The 12,268-nt window shown below is 37.2% G+C and overlaps 1 long non-coding RNA gene across 2 annotated transcripts in view; it reads left to right on the forward strand.

The window, feature by feature from the left end:
• LOC117801794 overlaps window positions 1-11,551 on the forward strand; it is a 20,366-nt gene extending 8,815 nt beyond the window's left edge. The window contains exons 2-3 of one of the 2 annotated variants that reach the window (XR_004624504.1): window positions 9,843-9,945; window positions 11,353-11,551. This is a non-coding gene — a long non-coding RNA (uncharacterized LOC117801794). The remainder of the gene's footprint in view (window positions 1-9,842; window positions 9,946-11,352) is intronic. The other variant, XR_004624505.1, reaches the window with a different exon arrangement.
• The last annotated feature ends 717 nt before the right edge of the window (window positions 11,552-12,268 follow it).

The following is a 12,268-nucleotide window of genomic DNA, read 5'->3' on the forward strand; positions in this document are numbered from 1 at the left end:
TTTTTTTTCTCCTTAAGTGTTCATCAGGGGTCAGAAAATTCCAGATAAAGTAAAATTATAACAGATGTACCTTCATAAGAGTTTATCTTTCTCCCTCTGAATTCTTAGTCAGGTCCATATTTGGACTGTTTGCATTCATCTTAATCACTTCTCAGAACTCTTTCTTTCCAATATTAACTAATATCAAAGGGTGGATGAGAGATATCAATTAAATTTTGTTCATGCTTGTCTCTCTTGGGGATTTTATACTTCCCTTTTTAGTTGTTATAAATGTAGATCCCTTCAGGGTATCCACCCTTGCAACACCTGTCATCCTTGCTTCCCTCAATGAGGTCATCATAGACACACCTAGTTTTTGAGCTTTTCCTCTATAATTAATTTCCTTGAGTCACTGAATAACTTTATCTACCTTTTGCCATAAACTTCTCATTTTCTCTGATATCCTTATTTGCAATAAGTCAACCAGAATTGAGTACAACATGGCTTTTCCCTTCGATGGTGCTGAAATAATTTCTTCTGACTCACACTCTGTGCACTGAGCAGTGATCAAGGCAGTCTGTGATTGTTTGCTTGTTTAAGCACTTGTATGTGAGATTATTTAACTGTTTGTTTAATTGTACCTCACTGAAAGTCTGCTCTCTGTTAAACCTTGTTATCATTTGAGTACTACTCACTAAATACATCTTTCTCTTAATCTAAGTGGTTCAAGTCAAATATTTATTTCCTTGATTTTAAGATGTACCACCACCCTCCCAACACACATCCATTTTTACATTTCTGTAGTTAGACAAAGGTACATTAACTTGGTCATGGGTTTGAGACATTAATGAATTGCTGTAAGTCCTTTTTTGACTTTATTCCTCAGGTATCAAGGTTCTTTTGGAGAGAAAAAAGTATTTTTGCCTTTTGTGAGTTTAAGCCTGAGCTCTTATGGTTTTATTGTTGACTTTCTTTCCTCTTTGCCCTGTCCTTCTGCAGGATCTGGATTAGAAAGTAGCTAATCTGGGAGACCCACTCTGCTTCACCCACATCTATCAGCTCCTTTCCACTCAACACCCACATGCCATCCGGTAAAACGCCTGCCCAATTGGTTTTTTTCTTAAGTTCTTTGCCCTTGAGTCTACGGATGAGTCTTCTGTTGAACTTTTAGCAAAAGCTTTGTTCAGGTCAAGGGTGGTTTATATATAACCACTATTTTCTCTGTCTTGGCTCCTCCTTATAAATTTTCATGGAATTTTAACTGCTGAATCCCTTTAGCTCTGAAAACAGAGTGGGTAAAATGCCAGCTTTGAACACTAAGGTTCTGTTTGTTCGACTTTCAAAAATCTAAAGGCATTTTTATTAGTTGTGATCTTTTAAACACCTCTTCAACCAAATGTGTATCAGGTGCAAACATATTTTCAGATATCAAACAGAAGTTTGATGGGTAGATGGAAAAATGTAAGAATAAGTATACATTTATTTGTATCTATAAAAATATGAGTGATTTTGCTTAAATATAGTTATTTCTATAGACATACACACAATTGGATATGTGATTATGAATCACATAAAATTGACCTATATTACTGATACATGTATATAAACATGTATAAATTTAGATGTATCATTTTACATACACGTAGTCCACTTAGTGAGATGCAATAGAAACAGGGTTCAAATTATTTTCTTTCTCTGCCATTTTCTTACTTTGTGAAAGCCACTTAAATATTTTGATCCTATTTCCACATCTGTAAAATGAATATAAAACAATAATGCCTGCCTTACACACAACAGAAGGCTATACAGAGAATAATTCAAAAACTTTTTTAAGCTACAAACTACTTTATAAATATTGATATTTGATGATATTTATTCAAACACTCCTCTCCCTACTCATGAAAAAAATCCCACCTTCTTAAATAGTACATCTTGTCAATAATTTAGCATCTATTTTTTCATTACATCCAATATGTAACATGAAAAAATTGAAACTTTCCCCTTTAAAAATCAGCAAATTGCTTTTAGATATATTGTATATCAATATATAATATATATACAGTAGTACCCCCATCCACAGTTTTGCTTCTCATGGTTTCAGTTACTCTCAGGAAACCACAGTCCAAAAGCAGGTGATTCTCCTCCTGACGTCTAGTCAGAAGGTCAATAGTAGCCTAACACTACGTCACCATGCCTCCGTCATGCGACTCACTTCAATCTCATCACACAGACATTTTATTGTCCCATATCATTACAAAAGGAGGGTGAGCACAGTACAGTAAGATATTTTGAGAGAGACCTCATAGTCACATAACTTTTTTACAGTATATTATTATAATTGTTCTATTTTATTATTAGTTATTGTTGTTACTCTTACTGTGCCTAATTTATAAATTTAATATTATCATAGGTATGTATGTATAGGAAAAAGCATGAGTATATATGGGGTTTGGTATATCTGTGGTTTCAGGCATCCACTGGGGGTCTTGGAATGTGTATCCCCTACAGATAAGGGGGGGGAATGACTATATATATAATTCATTGTATTGTATTTATTGTATTGTATAAAGTTGTATATAGTTTTAGAAACCATAAATATATAGCATAAATTTGCAACAGATGTCAGCTTATTTTCAAAGCTTCAGCCCAGAAAACCCACAAGGAAAAGCAAAATCTACTTTTAAAAGTTTCATTTATTTCCCAAATGCTTAGGTTTAGCATATTCAAAATGTGATTTGTTGAAATAATGTATAACTAAATATAACAAATGAAATAATAAAAGAAATCCTATATAAACATCTGCAGCTAAAATTAATTTGAATAATCAAATAACTCAAAGACCTGAAATATCTTACAGGCTTTTGCAAACTTAATCTGCAATCAGCATGGTCTATAAGGTATTGCTATACTGAAGTTTCTGGACACCAAAGCCACCCTAGAAATGTCTCAGGAGAAGGCCCTGGGCATCTCCGAGTCGAACATTGAGAACTGACCCCATAGTACATGCTTGCTGAGACTTGCATTTATACTCTCTTTGTTGTGGCTTTTAAATGTAAAGAAGTTTTCTCAGCGGCTATGCCCAAGAATCTTCAAGGACTTAACCTCAAAATCACATGCGTGGAGTCAATTTGGACAAATCCTTTTTCCTGGAGGCTCCAGTCTTATGTTGAAAATACATTTTCTTTTCTTGTAGGGTGAAGAACCTTCTAGTCTGTGTTGGCTGCTCCCAGACAGAATGAGTAGACAGGGTCAAGCAACACCAAATGAAGTACAACTAATATTAAGAAGTAAACTACCGCATCTTTCTTCTTCCCCCTCCCACACTCATAAATCTGCCTGTACCCATCTCCTAAACTTACCACTTCCTGAAAAGCAGTGGAATATAATTCCCCTCTCCTTGAATCTGGAGAAGGCTTGAGGATTGGTTTGTAACCAATAGAATGTGTCAGAAGTGACACTGCATGACTTCTGAGACTAGGTAATAAAAGAAGACAAGCTTTATGCCTTGTACACTGGGACATCAGCCTTCAGAGCTCTAAGCTGCCATGTGAGAATCAATTATTCTGTTAAGCTGTGAGAAAGCCTAGCTCACATGAAGAAGCCACATGCTAGTGTTCCAGCCAACAGCTCCAGCTGTAGTCCTAGCTGACAAGCAACATCACTATCACACATAAGTAAAGATGCCTCCAGATGATTCCAGGCCCTAATCTTTGTATCTTACCAACTGAGCCTCCAGACCTCATGGAGCAAAGGCAAGCCAACCCCACTCTGCCCTGTCTGAATTCCTGACCCAAAGAAATTGTAAGGATAATAAAATGGTTATTTTACATTGTTAAGTTTTAGGGCAGTTTGTTTCATAACAACAGTTAATTGGAATACCTCCTTTTTGAATCTAGCTGGCCTCTTGACTTGCTTTAGTCAATAGAATGAAGACAAAGTGACAGTGTGCCACTTCTGAACCCAGGGCTCAAGAGGACTTGCCTATTTCCATTTGTGTTTTGTGCCTCAGCTGTCACTTTGAGAACATACCTAAACTAGGCTGGTAACCAACAGGAGGATCATCTGCTTTCAGACTGTGGTTTCTAAGGATGAGAGATATGTGGAACATACTTGAGTAATCCCAGCTGAAGCCAGCCTAGATCAGACAACAACCAGCCAAAATCCAGACATAAAGCAAAGGCACCTAGCTAAGCACTCCAGTGAAGTAAAAAATGTGCGTTGTCGAACGCCACTAGGTTTCTATAGTTGTTTGTTAACCAGCTATACCATAGCAGGAGATAATCCATACACCACTAAAAATCCAGAGCAAAAATTAATAATGCGCCCTTCCTTCATCTCATATTCCTCTTTATTAACTGTCTTATACCAATACTTTTCTTCATAGCAAAACTTCTCAAATTAGTTACCTACTGATTCTATTTCCACTTCCTTACCTCCTAGTATCTCCTCAACCCTAATTATTCAGACTCCTGCCCCCACCACTATACTGAAACTGCTCTTCTCAACATCAGTTACCCTCATGATGCCAAGTGTGATACGTTTGTTGCTGTATCATCTTCCAGACCCTTCTGCAACATTTAACATATCTGACCATATACCAGTTCCAAACACTTTTTTTCTTTTAGCTTCTGAGATGCCTCCAGGTTTTCCTCCTACTTCTTTGGCTGTTCCCTTTTATTTCTTTTGCTGGTTTATTCCTTCATTCATTCATTTAAAGAATATATATTGAGAACCTACTATGTGTCAAGTATTGGGGTGGGGGACATTGTGTCACAGCAGTGAAACAAAACAAAATTCTTGACCTTGTAGGCCTTATGTTCTAGTGAGAAGAGACAGAAAATAAGCACATAAACAAGTAAATATATACCATATGGTGTAAGTTCTATGGAGGAAAATAAAAGAGAGGAAGGAGGATAAGACAGTGATAGGGATAGGATTGGTGTTGATATTTTAAATAAGTCAATGAAGTCCTCACCAAATGGATAACATTTGCATAGACACCAGGAGAACATGAGGGAGTGAGGCATATAGATTTCTGAAGGTGAAGTGTCCTAGAAACACAAGGAACAGCAGCTAAAAAGGTTCTGATTCAGGACTATAGTTAGCATGACCCTCGGCCTCTTTTTTTTCCCTCCTATCCTTTTTCTATACTCATTTTCAAATCAGTTGCTTAGCTTTTTATATTGAAATTTTAATTAAAAAAAAGCCGAGAACAATGAAATGATCCTTCACAAGCAAATGTCTCAACTTTGTACAGTTTATTAGGGTATGAGGAAAGAAATGCCTTTCACATCTCATCCTGGATCATTTGATCAAGTCTTCTGGAACACGGTCTCTGACCCCTACACAGAGGCTACTTACTGCCTACCTTTTAAATCTTGATTCTTCAGAGTTCAGTCCCTCTTTTCTCTCTATCCTCGTCCCTTGAGTTAGCCCATCTACTTTTTCTTTTAAGATTTATTTATTTATTTTAGAGAGAGAGAGAGAGCGTGCAAGTGCACACGAGCAGGGGCAAGGCAGAGGGAGAGAGAAAATCTCCAGCAGATGCCCCACTTGAGCATGGAGCCTGACTCAGGGCTCGATGCCACAACCCTGAGATCATGACCTGAGCCAAAATCAAGGGTCAGACGCTTAAGCAACTGAGCCACCCAGGTGCCCCTAACCTATCCATTCTCAGCTTTAAATGCCATCTATATGCTAACAATGCTTAAGTTGACTTGTTAATTTAAGACCTTACTTCTGAGCTTCAGATTTAAATATCCAACTGCACCCTTGACATCTCCACTTGGGCATCTCTAAATTACCACGTCCTAAGAGAACTCTTTATTTCACCAACACCCCCCAAACTGAAGCCCATCTCCCCAGCATTTTCCATCTTTGGAAATAGCTGTCTTCTCAATTCTCAAGGCATAAGTCTAGTATCTTCCTTTATTCCTCCATTTTACTTATATCCCAAGTTTGACTATTCATCTTTTAGACTTTACCCCCAAATATCTCTCAAATCCATCCACCTTTTTCTATCTCCACTGCTCTCAAGTTGTGCCAGGGCACAAGCATTGAGTACCACATTGATGATATTCATGGCCAGTAGCAGCTGCATAATATAAGAAAGCAGAGGTGGATGTACACTATATCATCACACAAATTTATTGAATCAAAGTTCATTTAAGATAAAGCAAACATCCTAAAATGTTAAAATGGTGGCAAGTTTGACTTTTTCAACTAGTAGTTTGGTTGTTAGTTTACAGAACTATATGTTATCTATGGTACTGAATGGATTCCTATGTGAGTTTCAAAAAAGAAGCAAATTTTAGGCTGAGACAATATTTAGAAGACTGGAAACAACTCAGTGCTTTTTCTAAAGTCACTTTCATGTCTGTGATTTTATGATTTTTATGTGTTCTAAGATGAGATTGACAATTCTGGCCCGTTCTTACTCTAGACTAGTTTATTAAATTATTGGATTCCTGGTTTTTACAGTGTGAATAGAGATTTTTTATGAACACGAATAACTATTATTTTAATAGTAACTCGCTGTGCTAAAATTTGGCATTTAAATTTATAAATAAGATCACAGCTGCTGACCTCTTTCAGCAAAGAAAAGAACAAAAGGAGTTAGCAACTCATTCTGAGAGTCCACCTAAATCAATTAGGATGTTAAATCCATGCATAAAATAATGTTTAATAAAAGCGCTTTAAAGGGAAAATTGTCTCATTTTAAATTGAATGAATACAAAAGACACGAAGTTCCCGGATTACTGCTATGAGGCTCTAAGACACCAGACTCAGGCATTGCTAATAGTTCAACAGTAATTGGAATATTAATAGGATGTGTCATTCTGATTATATAGAATATGCATCAGAGTATTTTACCTACCTCTTCTGGATTGATTGGAGAGTGGCAGAGAATAATCTGATTGTCGCTTCTCTCATTTTAAGAGCCCCATTTCAGAATGCTTACTCACAGACTCTATTTGAGGACGTATTAAAAATAAGATCAATGCATTTATAACCTAATTAGCTGGTCTCTATTGATTCATGTTCCAGATATTCAGTTTGCATAGCATTACTGTGTTCACTAACTACCTGTAAATATATGCTGGGTGGCATGTTGGGTTAATGCACTAGTCTCTCCTCAAGGGAACTGAACTAGCAGCTACTGTAAGTCATCACTGCAGTACTACATTTTCCAGTTTTCTCCTAGTCAATACATATTAATAAGACTTCAAAGTTTTATTTATCACTTAATTTCAGCCAAGTCCTGGGCTCTATACATAACATTAGATTAGAAATGGTTCTTGTGTAATGGGTTTACCGTCTAAAAGTAAAGGAGACTTGACATTTGAACAATTGGCTGTCTCTGCTCTCAGGTATAAGTGAGAGGTCAGGTCAGGTTGTGTCATTTGAGTGTAACCTCTTCAGGGATGTGGGCCCAGTCGCATGTTCTCATTATGCCCAGCTTGAAAAAGGGCAAGTGCCGTTTCAACTTTGTTTGCTACAAATTTATCCACAAGTTTTCATAAAAAAAGAAAAAAGAAGTCAGACAATATATTATTTCAGCATTCTCCTGACTTAAAAAAATATCGGAGTCCATGTTATATGTTCAGTAATGGGCATACCTCTCTAATTACGTCAAGCAAATTGGTGAACTTTGCTCTCAAAGCATGCAAATATTCCTTCAACGGTGGAGAAATGGCAAAGCTCAATTCTGGGGCACCGATGTAAACAGAGGCTTAAAGATGTTAGTGGCTTTCAGACTTAAAGCCCTCGCTCTCTGGGCTTGCATAGGATGTCATTGATTTACTCTTTTCACAGAGGTGAAGAGAGAGGACCAAGGGAGATAGGTTTAATTAATCTTAAATATCTCTGCAATTTAAGAATTGTAGGCCTGGAACAGTTCCTGTACTAACATGATTAGCCAATATTGACTTTTGAATACAATAATAATGTGTCATCCGAAACCCTTGATAAGTAACTTAAGTACTTCCTTAGCTTGCATCTTATTAAATTAGATGAGGTATGGTTGAGGCACATTACACAAAGACATTGAAATGAAAAATCAGACCTAAGGGTTTTAACATTGATTTTAAGAGGGCTAAAAGTCACAAAGAAAACATATATGCTTCAGTTCTGCAACCTATGAAGGTAAGCTGTCTATTTTCTCTAGATGGATTTTTTAAAAGTATGTAATAATTTTCATGGTGCAACTGTAGTAAACATTTACAATTTGTGACCTTTTTGACAGCTGTAATCAATCATCAGATTATGTATGATGACCATATAATTTTAGTTTTATGGAAGGTTAACTTACACAGATTATGAGCTTTTGATGTTAAAATATGGAAGAAAGAGCCATGTCACACTAGTGTGCCCGTGAGTATGGTAGGGATAATCTACCCAACCCCCTTCATAAGGTTTAACTTAAAAATGTGTACAACACGTCAGCTAAGAAAAGAGTTTAAAGATGTAATACTAGTCAGCTGCAACCCGACAAATCTTACTGTATTGATTAGTTTTCAAAGGCTGTATGGCATGTGTACTCTACTTACAATAGAACGGGAATGAGGGGAGAAAAGCCTCCAAATGTCATCAAAGCAAATGGTCTGTGAATGTTGCTTCAAAACTCATTAGCTGCCAGTGTATTTGGCCACAAACCCTGTAAAGAGGTTTCTCTGGAGGGGTAGGTATGACAAAGTCCACTTCTTGGCAAGACGACTTACGCTCAAGTAGCAGGACACATTAATTCTTGCTTGATTAATTAGAGGATTAACATGCTTTATGAAATTTTGCCTGCTTTTTATCTTTTTTTTTTTTAAACCAGGAATAGACCCCAGGCCTTTTCCGTTCTCTAATGAAATTGCAAATTGACTTGTGTTCAAATGGTGCTTGGATAAAATGAACAATTAAAAATGTATTGCTAACAATGAGATGTATCAGCCAATCTCTTTAAGGATTAATTAGTTGCAGGAACAATCTTTCTTATACAACATACAAAGAAGAACAGAGCAGTGGTGGGTGAATAAGTAGGTGTCGAAGAATAGGTTTTTAATATGTGCATGTGAACACATGTATGCACATATTCATATGCACGGATGTAGTACAAAAATATAGACATATATATGTAAGCATCTTTATAGGTTTAGCCTGAAAAAATTAGCTGCAGCTTCCTTGAAGATATTTATTCCACCTTAGTTAGGATGATTCGACTGTTGCTGATTAGTGATCCATTAGTTAGCTTGAAGGCAGCCAACAGATTTTACTGATCGTAATTTATCATTAAAGCAGAGAAATGCTTTAGGTATTTAAATAATGTATGCAGATAAATTCACTCTTATTTTTTTAATTACCCACCTGTACCAACCTTGTAAGAATCTTTGCCCCCTATCAAAAGTTTGCTCTCTCAGGAAATTTTCAAAGTTAATCAAAAAGGAAAAGCCCTTCTCCCTGGTTGCATTTATCAATTCTGCATTTCAACCCACCCCTTCACAAAATACCTGGTATGTTTCAGGTTATGTTTGCAGCTCTTAAAAAACTTGAAATTATCTCCACATTTGCCATCGCAGACTGAGGGCTTATCTTGCAAAATGTGATACCTCTGTCATTTCTTTAGCAAAGATTTCCGATACAGTAGGGATAAATTGTAAGTCCCCAAAGCCCACTGCAAAACTTCAGGGAAAAATGGACATAGTTTTCTTCTTCAAGACCTGTTTAAATAGATGGTATTCTAGAAAATGTCATTTTTGTTTGGCTGCCCTAAAGTCAGATCTTCTCAATGCCACCAATGTGCCGAGTCAGCCTAAAAGGGCATTTAGCACTAAGGCATTTGGTAAATACTGCTTTATTGTGCTTCATCCTTCCTACAGGGCATTCTGAAGAGATGAATAATAAGTGTGAACAGGAAGAACAAGTTTCCAGTCCTGTCAAATTAATTAGACTAATGTAGAATGAAGTGAGGTTTGCCGTTAGGTAAGTTGAAAACATGTAAAGAAAATCATCCAAGCAATGTGAAAGGATTTTAAGAGAGCAAAACATGCTTATGCATTTTTGTGTATTTGCATGAGAGATGTGGATAATTGTGTTGCATGTAAAAGGATATATCTGAATAGAGAATAGTCTGTTTATGTAATACATACAACATATCCAAAACATACATGGCAGGCCACAATTCAAAAGGAAAGAGACAATTCAAACATCTATTTAACTGGGGGGGGGAGGGGGGAAGCAACCAACAAACCATGAATAGATCTGACCCCTTTACTTATAAGAGCAAACCCTGGTTCTATACTAAGAACTGTATCAGGTGAGCTTATTAAGAGATTCATGAGAGCAGTGGGAGCAATGCAATTTGGTTGTTGTTTTACCAGGTTCCAGTTGGGTGCTTTGAGCCTCAGACCTTATGTAGGCAAAGATACAAGAGAGGGAGTTACATGTGCAGCAAGGTGCTCTTCTGAATGCAGGGCCTTGAGTTGGTCGTTTGGGCTAATTTTAAATGACCTTTTGAGATACATTTCCATATATTCCACTCTATTCTGGAAAATTGATTTTGGTAATTGAAGTAATCAATTTGTATATCTATAGAGCATCGACTGCTTTGTACCACCTCCACAAATCAGGCTGGCCAAGATTCCATGATGCAAATTGATGTTTTCATATCGAGTTCCAAAAGGGCTGGCTGCAGCCACCCTATTCTTCAGGAGAGGTCGTCTCCCCCAACAATCACAGGATGGAAGTTCATTGGATTAGTTTAAACCTTCCTAAACCACAGTATTTCCTGAATCACATAAAGGCTGGTTTTCTTTTTGCAAAGGACATGAGGTCCTGAAACTTTTCATATACCTAGCATTTCCTCCTCCCTTTCCCCCTCTTTTACCTTTCCAGTCTCTATGCACCTCACCCTCTTTAACTCCACTTTTCCTGAACTTTTACTAGTTCCCTTTCTCTACTACCTAGCATCAGTCAATGTTGATGGACCACAGTCCAGACTCTCTTCTGTCAAAATGAAAAGAATCTACAATTGTCAATGATTTCTCTTCTGTGCTGCTTAATCTCCCTCCTGCTGCATCTTGGGTAGAATTCTAAGCTAATCCCAACTCCAGAACTCTTCCCTACCACCAAATGATTTTCCCAATTTACGCTCCCATTTCATTTGATTTTTTTCATAAACAGGGTAGAGGAAGGCAGAAGTGCGCTGCATCTGAGTCTGAATGCTACGTTTACTTTCGCATATAACTGATGAAAATATCTCCTGCAAAATGACAACTGGAAAAGACATCAGAATACTTGCTTTGGCAGGTGACACCAGGATGACTTGAAGGCATCTCTACCTTTTGGACGTCAAACAGTGTGTTTTAGCTACCCACTTTTCTTTTTCAGGGAGACTCAACTGTCCTTCAACCATAGAAGCAGGACATGTCATCACCCAAATGAAAGAAATTCATGCCCACGATGAGTAACATTCCAATTAAAATTCATCACTAACAGCAGGCTTTTTATCTTTCTTGGACAACGTGAATCATTTTTGGTGCTGGGAAATGTGTTTCATAAACCTCCATTGTCATAGAATGTCTACTTCCACGAGAACTTGTTTTATATTAGTAAATAAAACATCATCTGACATTTTTGTCACTTCTTATGTCTGGGTGCTGACGAAAATAATGGGAATGCTCAGAGGTTATGGGACATTGTTTATCAAGGAATGTAGGTGACGCCACAAAGTATAAGTAACGCTATACAGCTGGATGATTGATCCCTGCTGCATATTTTAAAGCTCCTTTCATTGCTTATCGAAACCTTTTAGGTAATGCACTCCTCTCAGATATCATTTTATGTTTGAAAAGCTTTATAATTCATAATGAAAAGTTGCTTAGTTACCACAAGTGAATCCATAGCTTCAATTATTCTCTGTGCAAATGGTCGGACTCCATTTTGACCAATGTTTATGGTGTTTGGCAATTTTTCAGTAGCTACTTTGCTCTGATATGATTAATTTCTTGCATAATACTCTGCATGTGTGGAGCTGAAATAATCTTAGTAGGCAGAAAGGAAATGAAAGACCTTGTGTGTTTCAGTTTTGGAAACATTTGAAACATAACATCATAATGTTAAGAGTGCCAAAAACAATACCAGTTAGGCTGGATAAAGACAACCACAAGAGACATGGATGTGCTGATGAGTCCCAGCCCTGGGACAGCCAGCCCTTGCCTTGTTCTGTGGCCAGCTTGCTCTGCCTCGAGACATCGAAGGGGGGGGGGAGAGGAGAGAGCCCCAGAATTTACCAAATTGGATTCAA

This window comes from Ailuropoda melanoleuca, chromosome 4 (genome assembly GCF_002007445.2).
Source record: "Ailuropoda melanoleuca isolate Jingjing chromosome 4, ASM200744v2, whole genome shotgun sequence".
Classification (NCBI taxonomy): Eukaryota; Metazoa; Chordata; class Mammalia; order Carnivora; family Ursidae; genus Ailuropoda; species Ailuropoda melanoleuca.